This window comes from Ambystoma mexicanum, chromosome 5q (assembly GCF_040938575.1).
Source record: "Ambystoma mexicanum isolate Mex_15411 chromosome 5q, UKY_AmexF1_1, whole genome shotgun sequence".
Lineage (NCBI taxonomy): Eukaryota > Metazoa > Chordata > Amphibia > Caudata > Ambystomatidae > Ambystoma > Ambystoma mexicanum.
Window position 1 is genome coordinate 318,523,383 of NC_090933.1, and position 15,124 is coordinate 318,538,506.

Sequence of the window (15,124 nt, forward strand, 5' to 3'; positions counted from 1 at the left end):
GACCCTCTACAGTTTGGATGGAAGCAGGCTAAGAATTCTATAGTTGTGGTTTGTGGCACTAAAAGTCCATGCCTTGTATTTGTGCAGGGATATATCAAAATAATCCATGCCAGTTTTAATGGTAAATGTAAGTCAGTGCTAATTCTGGAAACTCAGAAGTATGGAACTGGTTCATGTACAGATCTCATCCTGCCTGTAGAATGGCATACACATTATTGGTTCTATTGGATGGCATGTTTATGTAGGTACATAGCTTTTCATCTGGCAGCCCACATAGTTGGTTGATGGTGACAATGACATTTGTGTATAGTCCCTGGCAATTGCTGTCTTAAAGCCAGGCACACATGGCTATCCTGCAATGAATAGGAATTTGGTCAACCTGGTGAGCCATTTTGTGTGCTCGCGTTTTTTGAGCTATTTAAAATGTGGCAAGGCAGAAGTAGGACTTGGACCAGAGGACATGGTTTAAACATAGTTTTATTTAAATAAAAATAAACATTGTCTCACTGACCCTTCTACTAAAAGAGAGATCCCTTCCTAACAATACTAAATTAAGGTGCGCGTCTATTCTCAAAATCAAAGGTAGTCCTTGCTCCAAACCCATCCACTAAACAGGCCCAAACACATAGCAAAATGTAAAAGAAAATAGGTGGATTCCCCTGCAATCTAGGTTCTACCAAAATGTGTCATTGGTTGTCCCAGAAATCCCTCCTGGGTCTGGATCCTTTGGTTAGAAGTGAGTGACAGTTCTTTAAAAAAATAAACAGTTCTTTTCAGTCTTATCAAGAGTTCCTGTGGGTTTCTGTGAGCATCTGAGGGTTTATTCTATTGGGGTTTCTCGGGCTCCCATAACCCTTCTCCTTCTCTCATTCAGTCTCTCTCGCCAGGTCTCTGCATCCTGCTACAGTGTTCGGACAATCCTTTATTCTTCCCCACTTGCTCTTTCCTCTCTGTGCCTCCTTTTGATCTGGGCACCCCTCATAGCTTCAGTGTTTCAGCGTCTGCTCCAGTGAGGCTGTGTCTCTTTGGCAGCAGTGGCGTTCTCTTTGGCTTGACGCTCCTCCGGACTAGATACTAGTGGTTTTGTCATCCATTTGTCCAAGCATTCTCTCACCATTCTGCTCTCTTGTTGGGAGCAGAGGCCTTGGCTTCTCAGGCCCCGCATCTCTCTGTATCTGGACGGTGGCATCACCCTTTGCCATTGGCCTCTATCTATGCCTAAACCAGCTCCACTGTTCAATGTGGCTCCGCCCCTAACTGATGTACTCACGTCGGAGGCACACCTCTGCATATGGTTTCTCTTCCTCCACTAAAGGCTCTTTGGTCCTTTATTCTTGCTCCTGTAATGAGAGGGGGCATATTGTTCACCACAGGTTGTCAAACAGATGTAAAGTCCAGGATTACCTTGAGCCAAACAGATAGAGATATTGCCAGTATTATCTTGAGCCAAACACATAGATGTTTTGTCAACATTACTTATTCCCATTTAGAAAGATAATATCTTGTATATAGGGAGTTTCTCAAGGGAATGGGAGCCATGTTCCCCTGGAGGGGAGTCACTCCCATTGAAGTCCTGCTTTCCCAGACCCCTAGGTAGGGCTTTGCTTAACAGGCTCACATCCCTATCCTCAAAGGGGGTGGCTCCCCCTACAGAAGAAGGGATAAAGTCTCCAGATGTGTCACTTATAGCTTTAACTATTTTTAAAATACCACTCTAAGGCTCTTTCAGTGATCGGGTAAAGGGTTGTAAATAGCAACAACTGTAAATCTGCTAGAACCTCCTGGCTGGTTCACCATCTGTCCTGGTTTACACCTTTCGGCTCCACCTCTCTACCTACCACTCCCTGAGACACCTACACAATCCCGCATGGAACTCAGATTGGCAGCTTTGGTTGCCATGACTCTTTATTTGTGTTCGGAGGCTGGTCCCCATATGCTGTTTCACACTCCACCTCTGACAGTGGTTAGGCCCCATAACCAGCTTTGACACAATGTCAGTAAACTGTACTGAGGGTTGCCTCAGAACACACCAGTAAAAAATTACAAAAGTAATCAAAAAGGAGTGTACGCCAGGCAGGAATTAACGCAATTTATTCTGGGCTCAGTTACAGCTGTGAAAGCGAAATTCAAACAGAATGCGGAACAGAACTGCATTGAAGTTGAGCCCCAAAATGAAAACTTTTATAACTCTACAAACTAATTAGCATTAAAACACATTGCACCGTTAGGTCAATCCCCCAAGTGAATCTAATAGACAGAGATCTGTTATTCTCCTATAGCGGCTGAGATGTGCTAAGAGGCGATTTGAAACCACCATGGGGCATTTTTAAACCATCAGTAGACCAGTTTCCAGAACTAATATGCTGAATTACAAAATTATTGTACATATGCTGCCTTTCCCTGGCACCCATGAGCTTCGCTTCCTGGCCTCAAATGTATCGAGAACTGTTTATTTCCTTCTGCCCGAGCCTGGGAACGTGTAGTTTGCAATGTGCTACCAGCTTCTATTACTGCTAGACAAATTAATAAAATGCCAATTTATTTTCTAGCAAAAGTGAGCACTCAGGCCTGTTTGCAATGCCTAAATATAAGGTTATGTCCAACATACTTACCTGTGACTCAAGCTTTGTTACCTGTAGGTTATTTGTCTAGGACACTACAAAAAGGGGCATTTTCCAGCCTAATGCATAACCCTAAATGGCCATCACTAAAGCCCCCCTGTCTTTTAGTGGGCTGCTCCCACAGCTGATAAGTCTGTGCCTTTTTACTGCACTCAACTTGCCTTCCCATTACATTACTCCCCCCTGTATTGATGCATCAATAATTATCTCTTCCTCCCCCACCAGTCCCCATTCAGAAACTGTTGTTTTGGGTATCCAAACTCGCTTTAGTCTGGTCCTATCACCCCCATCATCTTCCCAGTTTTCCAAAGGTCCCGCTATTATTATTCACCCATGCCCATCCTTATCACATGGAATCCAGAATGCAGTGTAACTTTCTAAATCCTTAGTTGTTTTGTTACCCAGTCAGCATCATAATCAGCCTTTTCATACTTTGTTAAATTGTTAGTGTTTCCTTCTTTGCCTTTTGCCCTGTCAACATTCAGGGGCAACATCAATTGTCATCTCTTTTGGTTAGTATAAAGTCTTAATAGGGTTTTGATGGTGCAGAAGGTGACAAGCATGAGGACCAACTCTGGGACAGTCACACTAAATACTCCGGAAACCCAAACAGGCACCAAAGTAAAATGCTGCCTAGCCAGTTGTTTGACTGCAGCTTATTAACCTAATTTGTCATCTTCTTATGGAGTGTCTGTATTTCACTGATTACTGCTTTCAAAGTTCCATTTGAATCTTCCCCATTGCGCACTACTGTGCAGCAACTACAGCCAAACTTTGCACAGACTCCTCCTTCAATAGCGGTAAGAAGATCCAAAAACAAATCTCTTTTGAACAGCCACCAAATTCAGGGCTCTTAACTCTTCCTTTACTGCATTTAGGTATTTTGCTATTGAGTAGGCCAGCTGCAATAACTCGTAGCGCATCAACTGAAGCCCTTTTGCATTAGCTGCAGCTTGCACACCCAGAAGCTATAGAGATGTGAAAAAAAGTTGCAGCTTTGGAGAATAGTCAGAACTCAACCGGGATTGCGTCCATATTTTCAGCACTCTTTTGCAACCAGTAATTATTGGATATTTTCTATCTATTCAGCAGTATTCTTGCTTTGTTGTTCCCCCTTTCCTTAAGCACAGTGTACTGTTCTTTTAATAAAGACCCCATGTTGCTGCTGTTTTGGGGCACCACCAGTGTAGGGCTGTGCAGTGTAACGATTGCACAATCCCCACTCCACCTCAGAGGAAGCTGGGTGTAGGCCTTCGATCCACAAGCCCACCATAAATCCATAATCACTGTTGTCCCCTGTGTCAGCGACGCACTCCTCATAACCTTGGCACAGCCAAAATTAGTTCCCAAATGAATGGACCCACTGGACCTGAAACACAATGAGAATTATGTAAAGCTCTTTATGTCAACTGCTTGATGAGTTTCACTGATCCAGTTCAATGCAGGTACATATTTTCCCCACAATGCCCTGCAGCAATCATTCAGTTTAGTCACCACATTTTGTTCGAAGCACACCAAACCTTCAGCAAGACATTGCATTACTCCCCAATTCCTTTTGCCACCGTACCACACTGCCCCTTTTATTCTCATGAATGGTCTTGTGGGACACCAGCAAATGCTGTGTACTTCTTCGTGTTCACTTATTATCTGCTCCCCCCATTTAGAGCCTTCTGTTATGTATTATATTATCATCATATTTTGTTTCCTTTTTTTTGCCATGCTGTCCATTTGCAGGTAATTATCTGTGTACACCTCCTCCCCTTCATCCATCCAATGGACAGAGACACTTGTTTGTTGGAAGAGTGCTAGTCTTACAGAGGGGCATGTACATTAAGCATCCTGCCTCCTCATATGGTATAGCCTGTGGTAGGAAATGCTTGGGTGCCCCTATTACGCCTGGTATGAGGGAACAAACATATCATGTGCTGTTTGTTCTTTCTCTTCCCACCAGTAACATCTCTTTGTACCAAACTTTTCCTGGTGATGTACCCTGCCCTTGTTCAGTGTCATGATGAAATTCCTCTTCATTTAGCACATTTCTTTTTCCCCTTTTCACACCCACTTTTACATGTAAATCACCCTTTTCTCTAGATGAAAAGCATAATAATAATATCAGTCCAATACAAATGCATATTAATATTATCACACTCTAATAGGTGCATATCATTTACTGTCTGTTAATGAGAACATTGTTCTGTACATTGCTTTCTCCTTGCTCATTTGCTGATCGTCTATAGAACTGTATTGCTGAAAAAAAACTCAATGAAAGTTAATGTATACTTCCCATCATGTTGTTCTCTGACCCTATTCTCTGGGGGAGTCAGTGCTCCTGTCCTGCGCACGTCCGTGAGATGAACCCATCCTCAGCGACCCTCGATTCTAACCGCTTTTGGACTTGCGTAGACAACGGTGTATGGACCAATAAATCTGATGTCTTTCCACTTCCTCGCGTTGTTTTTTACGAATACACAGTCTCCAGGGCAAAGAGGTGTTGCTTGTGGAAAGTCCATTGCCTGCTTGCCAGCTTGCTCAGTCCGAACTCTTTGTTTTATCTGCTGGGATAGATGCACTACCAGAGATGCATAAGTGATTTTGTAATTTCTGTGAGGTACTTGTGGCATTCCTCCCCCAGTAGGTTAGTGGAATTGTTAGCATCAGAAATTGGAGGCATTGTACATATTGGAGATATAGGCGCATGCATTCTCTGACCAGTCACAATTTCATGGGGATTCAAATGATGATCTCCTCCAGGCGAATTGCGTAAAGCAAAGAGTGTAGGGGACAAACAATACAGCCAAGATATGAAATTTATTCTCTCAGCCAAACCATTTGCTTGCAGATGGTAAACTCTGAATAATTTGTGCCTTATCCCGCGAAGGGCGGTTAGTGCCTTAATCAAATAATTTGCGAAACGGTGACCATTGTCAGAGCGAATTTCAAATGGGATTCCCCACCTCGGGAACACCTCCCTCACCAGGAATTTTGGCGCTGAACGGGTGTCATTATGGGCACATACACTAGCCTCAAGCCAAACTGAAAACAGATACACCAGAGTAAACATGCACCTATAAGAGGTACATTGGTCTTGCATATCGACTAGGTCGATATCCAAATACCAGAAGGGCCCCTCCGGTCACAGTAATGTTCCCCATACCACTCTTAAAGTCTGACCTGGTAAACATTTTTGACAAATCATACAATTATGTACACATTCAGAAAAATACTCGTACAAATTAAACACAAACCAGTCCTCATTTATCCTTGCAGCCGCAGTGTTCTTTCAACATGCAGTCCGGGTAGTAGAGCTGTTCCAGAGCCATGTCCAACAGATTTTTTTGGCATTACCACTTTGCCCGTGCTATTGTGCCGCTCAAATAAATCGGTTGGCAAAAGAGAGCATCTTCTTTTCTTCCATTACGCTTTTTCATCATCTGGTGCTTCCCCTTGTAATTCTATTATCTGCAGTATTGGGGATGCATTAAAGTTTTTTGGTAGTGCATCTTTTCCTTTAGTTGTTCTCATCAATGCTACAAGTGGTAATTTGTCATCCTCAACAGGGAACAAAACATGTGAGCCCTCTGGCAGATATGCTGCTTCTTTTGCTTCTCTGTCTGCTTTTTTGTTTCCCACGGAAATAAAATCGTGTCCCTCCTGTATGTGCCTTACACTTTATTATTGCCAATTCTACTGGGAGTGGAAACATTTCCAATAATTCACTCAAATGTGTTGTGTGTTGTACTGGCATGGCATCACTTTTCCTGAAGCCTCTCTTTTGCAATCAATGAATATCATGCCCCCCCTTCAGTCACGTCCTCCTTTACCATGGGTTTCGCTTCACCCCTGTCTATAAATGCCATACACTCATGTATTTAATCTTCCTCCTCCATAGGTTTTGCAATAAATTATGCTGGGTTTATTGTCCTGCACCTCACCACTTCTATTGCAGAGTTCATAAGTATAATCTCATACCCTGATGACCTCTTAGTTGTCAATGTCGACTTGGCCCTCTCCAGTACTGCGAACTGTGCATGATCCACACGTACGAAATTACTGGGCAACCCATTGTTATTGTTCACCCTTTCTCAATTGTGAATACTGCAGCAGTAAGTGCCTGCTCACAAAGAAAGTGTCCCTGCATCACAGGGCCAAGTGATCCTTGTAATAGGCCAGTGGCTTGTGATCCTGTCCCTTCTTTTGTGTCAGCATGGCTGTCATTACTGTGCTGTCTGAATCGAAAAACGAATAACTGTTCTTTATAATTTGCTGTAGCTACTACTGGTGCGTGTGAGAGTTTGTTTTTGAGTTCATCAACATTCTCGTTCATCTCTGCCATTCAGTTTGTTTTTATGAGCTTCCTTGAGTGCTTGAAGGAGTGGCCTGATGTATGTAGAGTACTAAAAAACCCATGCTCTGCAATAATTACATAGGCCCAGGAACTGTTGCATTTCCTTCACTGTCTTTGGTCAGGCTGTTTTATTTATTGCCTCACTTTCTCTTGCGTTATTTTTCTCCCATTTGCTGACACAATCTGCCCCAAGGAAACCACTTCCTGGAAATTTACTTTATCCACTTTTTACCCCTGGTCAGCCTGTAACATTAGTAGTGTCACAGAATCTTTCCTGCACTCGTCTTCTATTGTGCTGAACACCAAAAGGTCATCTACGTATTGTATCACAGCGCTTCCTACTTGTAAATTGCTCAAATCCAATTGTATCACTCTTTTGAATATGCTGGATCCCACACAGTACCCTAGAGGCATTTGTGTGTGTTCAAATCTCATCCCGCAATCCGTAAACACAGTGAGATACCTAGAATAAGGATGCAGGGAGATAGAAAAGAAGGCATCCTTCAAATCCACTACTGTGAAGTAGTGTGCCTCCCCTGGAATGTTACAAAAATTGTCGCAGGGTTTGGAACTAGAGGACATTTGGCCTCTATAATATTATTAAGAGGGCACAAATCCTGTATTAAGCGCCACGCCCCTGCCTTTGAATTCTTTACCGGATACATCGCTGTGTTACATTGTGATGTTACTCCTGTATTATTTCTTGCTGCCATAAACTATGCAGTGTCTCATATATGCCATCATCTGCTTCTTGTGAAAGGGGATATTTCTTCAATCATGGTAGCAATGATCCTTCTTTTAGTTAATGTGTACTGCCCCCGCCCCTTTCAGTATTCCCACGTCATGAGGACGTGTCGTTCATAAACTCTTCAGCACATTTTTCAAGAGCTCCTGCATTTACTTTGCCTCTTTGTTCACAAATTGAGTCATTTGGGGCACTGCTCTTTCCTTTATCTGTACCCGACAGGGTATGCTCAGCTAAAAGATCATCTCCCCTTCTCTCCATATAGTGTAGCAAACAATTCTGTGTCATACACTCCTGTCAAAGTAGTGTGGGATTGTTGCATAGTATTGATCACCATTGCATGTTATCATTATCTGTAGCAACCAGTAAAACCATGTCCTTTCACACTGCTACTTTCTCCAGGTATAGCAGTGTGTATGTACTGGGTGTAATGATGGAGGGACACAGTGATCTGAACAGGAATTCATTTGATAGTTGAAAAACATTCCCTTGTATCCGTGGTAGCCATCCTAGCAGTACCTGAGCCCCATACAGAAACATCTCTGCGTGTGTGGATGTCCCTCTCAATGTGCTGTGTGCGTAGTATGCTTGTATCAACACTGCCACCCTGGCTGGATACATCCAAGGTGTAGTGCACATCATCTCTTTCTCTGAGAATGAAATTGTAATGTTCAATTTGCTTAACACATCTCGCCCCAATATGTTAATGGAGGAGTCTTTAGAATGCAGAAATGGTGCTACTATATGCTGCATCACTATTGTAAATGGTAAATCTTTCATCAGAGGAACCTCTTGGATGGTCCCTGAAAAGCCCTGCGTGTCCAATTTCTTGTTGTAAAATGGGAATCAATCTTCCTTTATGCAGGACCTAGTGGCCCATGTATCTATTAGAAAGGAAAAATCCCTCTGTCCTATTTGAACTGCTACCTCAGCCTCCTATTCGGGTTCTTCAGTTACTACTAGGACATGACACAATCCTACTTCCCATGGGCACCCCTATTGGGGAAGCGTATTGCTTGAAGACGTAAATGGATTTCCTCCCAAAACTGCCACTCCTGTGTAATGAGTCACCTCATTCTGTCCCAATATTGTCACCTTCCCTTGTGTAAGTGTCTGCGCTGGTGCCTGTAATATGCTCACTGTACCCGGTATGCAGTGTTTATATAGCAAATGTTATATTGAAAGAATATATATTGCATATTTTATATTGAAAAAGTTCATAGTGGTTGCATTTAAGGGTGTGGTAAATGGTTAAATATTTTTGGGAAATGGTTGGGGTGTAATTTTAGGGGTCGGAAATGGGAGTTTAGGTGAAGGACCCCCCCCAAAAAAATAAAAAATAAAAGTACATTCACTATAACATTTTTCAAAATAAAGTTTATATATAATCATTCTTTAGATCACATCTCAATATAAAGACATGTAACCCCGTACCTTGTGCCAATTTCTTCTGCAGTTTGTTTTCTGATTTTACCACGTTGTGTAATGCCTCTTTCTTTCTCCAGTTTCCTTTTGCAATAATGTACATAGTCACTCTTCTCTCGGACCATCCCTTTTCTTAGAACCCAACCAGTTTTTCTAGGGAAGCTTGTACATCTGTGGTGAGTCCCCTCTCTAAAATGTGAGAAAATAAAGGTATTTCATCATCCCAGGATTGTTTATTCTCTTGTGTTCACATTTCTTGAATTGCTCGTAAGTACTATGATGGCCCTTGACTGGCTTCATTTTGCATGCTAATATTGATGCAATATCTGAGATGTCTGGGCACAGATCTCTCAGAGCCTTCCATATGTTTGCTTGGTAGTTATTAAAAGGTGCCCTGTCATGTATATTAGAGTTTATCTTCACCCCTACGTATCCTGCTTGCTGCCAAATCTTGTTACTACTTTCCCCACCAATACTGCCAATAAGCTCTTAATGTGCCCTATAACCAGTGCTATCCCTGCTGTCATCTTCTCAAATACATATATCCACTAAATAGCCCCTGTCATTAGTGAAGGTAAACTGTACACCAGATTTGTGCCTATCCATTGTCTGCCAGGTACATAATGCACCTCCCCTTTTACCTTATGTAGAAGGGGCTACTGTGTCCATGCTTGGTGCATAGCTTGGTGCCTAGCTCTCCATAACAGTCTTTTTACTACTGCCATCCTTGTTTTCTTGCTTCAAAGCCTATTTCCCCAGACCCTTGTGTGCTCCTCTCTTTCCTCTTCATTCCCTTCTTTTCTCCTCCCTCTATTCACACTTGGTAAATCGCATGTGTCCAATTTGTCATCCCAGCTGTTACTGATGCTACTCTCTTCCCAGTCTGATGCGGTATTGTTGCCATATGTTGTATTTCTTTCGTATTCTTCCATGTTCAATCCCCAGTCATCAATTTTAAATGTTATGCGTCCTGCTGTGCATCCCTTCTTGTCTTCCCTCTTCCCCTGCTCCTTTTCTTTTTTCTCTATCTCTCACTCCATTAACTTTTCTGCTTCTCTAAACATTGAGTCAAGTTGTTCTTGTGTGTTCTTCTTAATGTCTGCTAAGTGTTTCTTTTTCCCTTTCTCTTACTTATCCCCTAAATGGGGTTCTGGCTCTGCGTTATTCTTCTTTGTTTTCTCCATGTCTAGGGATGCTTGCTCGGGGTTCGTGTATCCTGCAGCTGGTTCTAATAATGGATATATTGCATAAGGAGGGGGTGGTCTGCTTACTTCTTTACTTTCCCCCCCTTCCTTTCTCTCTGCTTTAGTTTCTTCGTACAGTTTCCAAAGACCCAGATTATCCTTCCTCTTTTTAAGTTTCACGCCTTTGTATGTTGCTGACAAGTATGAGTACATACTGTCTATTATGTCCTTATGAAATGTTACTTTTTCGGGCCATTCCTGATAACACTTTCCAACTGTCTCTTTTACCCACTGAAAATATTTTAATATTTTATGGCTATATTGGGGCAATTTCTGAGAAATAAAATCGAGGTGGGCATCCATAAGGTACAATGTCATTACTGGGGCCTCTTTCTAACCTGTTAAATACTCCTTTTACCCCTTTCACTCTCTGCCCTATATCTCAAAATCCTTTCACCACTCCCATATTCGCACTTGTTCACTCACTCTTATACTTACCCTTTCGCTCCTCCACTATATTTCATTCACACCGGCCTTCTCCTCAGGCACAACCTTTTGCACCACTCACACACAATGCCCCTGTCCACAGGCCCGTCTTGTTAGTTCAGTAAGTAGAAAAATGGCCTTCTCCACAGGCCCACCACCGTGACAATTATTCACTCTGTTAGTGTGCCAGGGTTTTGGTTGCTCATCCTCTCATTCAACCACGCCCCTTGCACGCGCTACTCAACTCCTTCAATATGTACATGTTAGTTTGGCTATGGCCCTTCAGAGCCTGTCCACAGCCACAGTTGGGGACAACTATAAAATTAAAATAACCACTCTGGCACCTGGAATAAAAATCATGAACTTGAATATCCTCATTGCATCATTTGTTGCAAATTGTGACAATTATTAATAATGCCTCCCTGCAGAGTTATAATTTCTGGCCAGTTTAAAGAAGCAGTAGTTACACTTCTTTTGAAAGAAATACAGGTATACTTCACTGTACCTCAGTATAACTTCTAATTTTAGAGCCATCTCTGACCTCGCCTTTGTAAGTATACAATTAGAAGGGTAGGTTACAGTGCAATTGGTTTGCTATTCGGAGATGGAAATATCACTGTCTGTCAGTCTGGGTTTCTCCTTCTGCAGAGCCCTCAGAGACAACCTTGCTTATACGAGAATAATTGTTAGATTTTAGGGGCATAGGGGGGCAGCTTCTCTGAGCTTCTTATACTTGGCATCTTCATTTCATACCGTAATACTAATACTAGTCTGGATCTAAACTTTTTTTTAAAGACAGGAGACAGTGGGTTAGCTGGGTCATTTTACTTCTCCAATGGGCTGATATGTTATGTTATGTCATATTATGTTATGTTATGTTATTTGGCATTTATATATTGCTCTATATATCATTGGTATGACCTCAAAGCGCTTATAGGTTGTACGCCCTCGGGATCTGATCAGTAGAGGGAGATAGTGTCAAAGGGTGCGTGGATGCACCAGATATGTGTGCAGCTGATGTAATTGCTGGGTGATAGCTACATCCTAGCATTAGGTGTGGTGTTGGAGATATCAGTTGGAAGTGTGCAGTCTGGTGGGTGGACACCCACACTGGCTTCTGGCTGTGTTAGGCCTGAAGGATGTATATGTGAGCAACTAGCTTGGAATGTGCTCAGCTAGCTGCATTTTATTAGGGTGATGATGGGTTCATGGGTTAGTAATAGTATTTGTATGTTTACACCTAGGCCGAATTAATCAGGGGTATAGCTGTGTTCTAGTTGAATGATGGTGTATAGTAGAGAGTAAGCGTAGTGATGTGATGTGGTGGTTATCTTTAAATTGCCTGAGGCCAGGCACATGAACAGGAAGGCAGGGATCATAGCGACACACAGACATATAGAGACAGGGGGCTTGCCTTACAGCGACAGGGGGGATATGGATATATAGCAACAGCATGGGGGACAGGAAGGCAGGGTACACAGTGATACACGTGTTCACAGTTCTTGACTGAGTACTCCATCCATTCCATGCATTCCATCCACTTCATCCATTCCATCCATTTCATCCACTACACCCATTTCATATATTCCATCCATTCCATCCACTCCACCCATTCCATCCACTCGGTCCATTCCATCCCTCTACACAATTGATTCCATCATCCATTCCATCCACCCACTCAATCCATTTCTATCCATTTCTATCTGTTTCATCCATTCTATCCGTTTCATCCATTCTATCTACCCTATCCGCCCCATCCGCTCTGTCCACTTCATTCACTCCATCCACCCCGTCTACCCATCAAATTCCATCTATTACATTTGTCCCATTCATTCCATCTACTCCATCCACTTCATCCACTCTATCTACTCCATCCACTCTATCCATTGTATCCCTCCTATCCATTTTATCCATTACATCAATTCCATCCATTCCATTTACCTCATCCATTCCATCCATTCTGTCCATCCATCCACTTCATCCACTTTACCTATTCCATCCACTATATCGATTTCATCCATTCCATCCATTCTGTCTACTCTATCCATTACAACCATTCCAACAAGTTCATCCATTTAATCCATTGCAACCATTCCACGCACCTCATCCACTCAATCCACTCCACCCATTTGATCCACTCAATCCATTTGATTCCATCCACCCCATCCACTCCATCCATACCATCCGTTCTATGCACCCTATCCAGTCTATTCATTCGTCCATTCTATCCATCTCATCCATTCCATCCACCCCATACAGTTCATCCACTCCATCTATTCCATGTACTCCATCCACCTAATTTATTCCATCCACTCTACTGCATCCATTCCATCCACTCCGCCCATTCCATCCACCTCCTCCACTCCACCTAATCCATCAATTCCATCCATCCATTCCATCCAGCATCCATTCCATACATCCATCTGTTCACTCCATCCACTGATTCATCGCCATCCATTCCATCAATCCATTCATCCACTGTTCCACTCATCCACTCGTCCGATCCATCCATCCACTCCATCCACCCCATCTATCGGTTCTATTAGTTTTGTCTATTCTCTTTGGTTCACCCATTCTATCCACTTTATATACATACCCTCCACTCATTCCACATGCTTCTGTGCCATACATTCAATCCCTCCATTTCACATGTGTCTATCTGTTGCATTCATTCCATCCTCTCCATCCACTCCATTTGTTCGCTCCATCTGTCACTCCATTTCACATGCATCTATGCCATCCATTCCATCCATCCATTTTGTCAGTCCATTCCCTTCACCCACTCCATTCATCCATCCTATCCTGTGGGTAGGATCAGAGGTAATTGAACACCTGGTAGAGAGTCGCATTGTGTATTTAGTCATTGGGCTGTTGGGGGTTCAGATATATCTTTAGGTTTGGTGTTATGGAAACAGCCATCTTTTTAGTAATTTGTAGAATGTCATACATTCTTTTGTGTGTCGGATGTGAGGTGGAAGCGAGTTCCATAGAGTTGGGGTCAATACTGAGAAAGAGGATACTCCGATCCAGACGGAGTTGGTTGTTGGGATCACTGAAAGGAGGGCAAAGTTTGATCTTAGGGTGCGGGGCGGGAGGTAAGGATTTAGCTTATCTTGCAGGTATAGAGGGCTGGTCTTGTGCACTGCACGATGAGTGATGCACAGGGTCTTGAAAGTGGTCCTTCGTCCAACTGGGAGCCAGTGGAGGGTTGTGAGAGCTGGCAAGGTGTGGTCTCTTGGACCCAGGGCTAGTAGCATTTTAGCAACCATGTTTTGCGCTCTTTGAAGTTTATTAAGGTGGTATGCCGGGACTACTAGGTAAAGAGAGTTGGCATAGTCCAGTCTTGACATTGCAATGGACATAACATCTGCAAGTCTGTCCAGGAAGGAAAGGTAGGGAAAAATGTGCCTGAGAATTTTGAGATGCTACTGACAGGATTGATCTGTTGCCTGAGAATTAGGCCAGAGTCCATAGTTCATCCAAGGTTTTTTACTGTGAAGAAGGGGGTGGGCGGTTGACACATGGAAGGGGGCCAGGGGAGTGGAGGGAGAAGCTCAGTGTTGCCACATACCATGATTTCGGTTTTAGTGGGGTATAGGAGGAGGTGGTTTGTAGTCATCCAACAGTCGATATCTAGAAGGCAGGCTGTGAAGTCGGGCTGAGAGTTGGAGTCTGAGTTTGGAGTTTAAGGATGATTTGGGTATCGTCAGAGTAGTTATAGCACAGGATATCGTGGATGGATGATTCCAGGGAGGGTAGACATACAGAGGTTGAATATGAGAGTTGATAGACATGCGCCTTGTGGTACTCCAGTTATATAATGTTCTAATTACTGTACCAGGGAGGTATGGAAAATAGACAATTTGCAACAACAGTGGTAGACGTACAGTGTTGTGATAGAACCAAATCCACCACCATTGCAATTGTTCAGATTGGGATGCACTGTGGGGAATTCATGGGAAGCCAGGCCGCCATGGCCATATCCCGATCCAACCAGCCAGGTGGGGGTGGCCTATGCAACACCACAGGAGGGCAATCAAGAACCAGCTCAGCATCAATCTGAATGGAATAGGGGGATGGAAGGTATTGAGCAAATATGAACTATAGGATGGGCAGTCCTTGGTAAAGGTGCCTCATTAAAATTATTAGTTAGAGTTCGATATCAGGGTACACTCACCACCCAAACCACCTAGATGATCTTGAGAAAGTTGGTAGATAAGGATGGGAAAGACTGGGATCACATGATTCCCTAGACCCTATTTGCAGTAAGAAAGACTCCTCAGGCGTCCATCGGATTCTCTCCTTTTGAACTACTTTA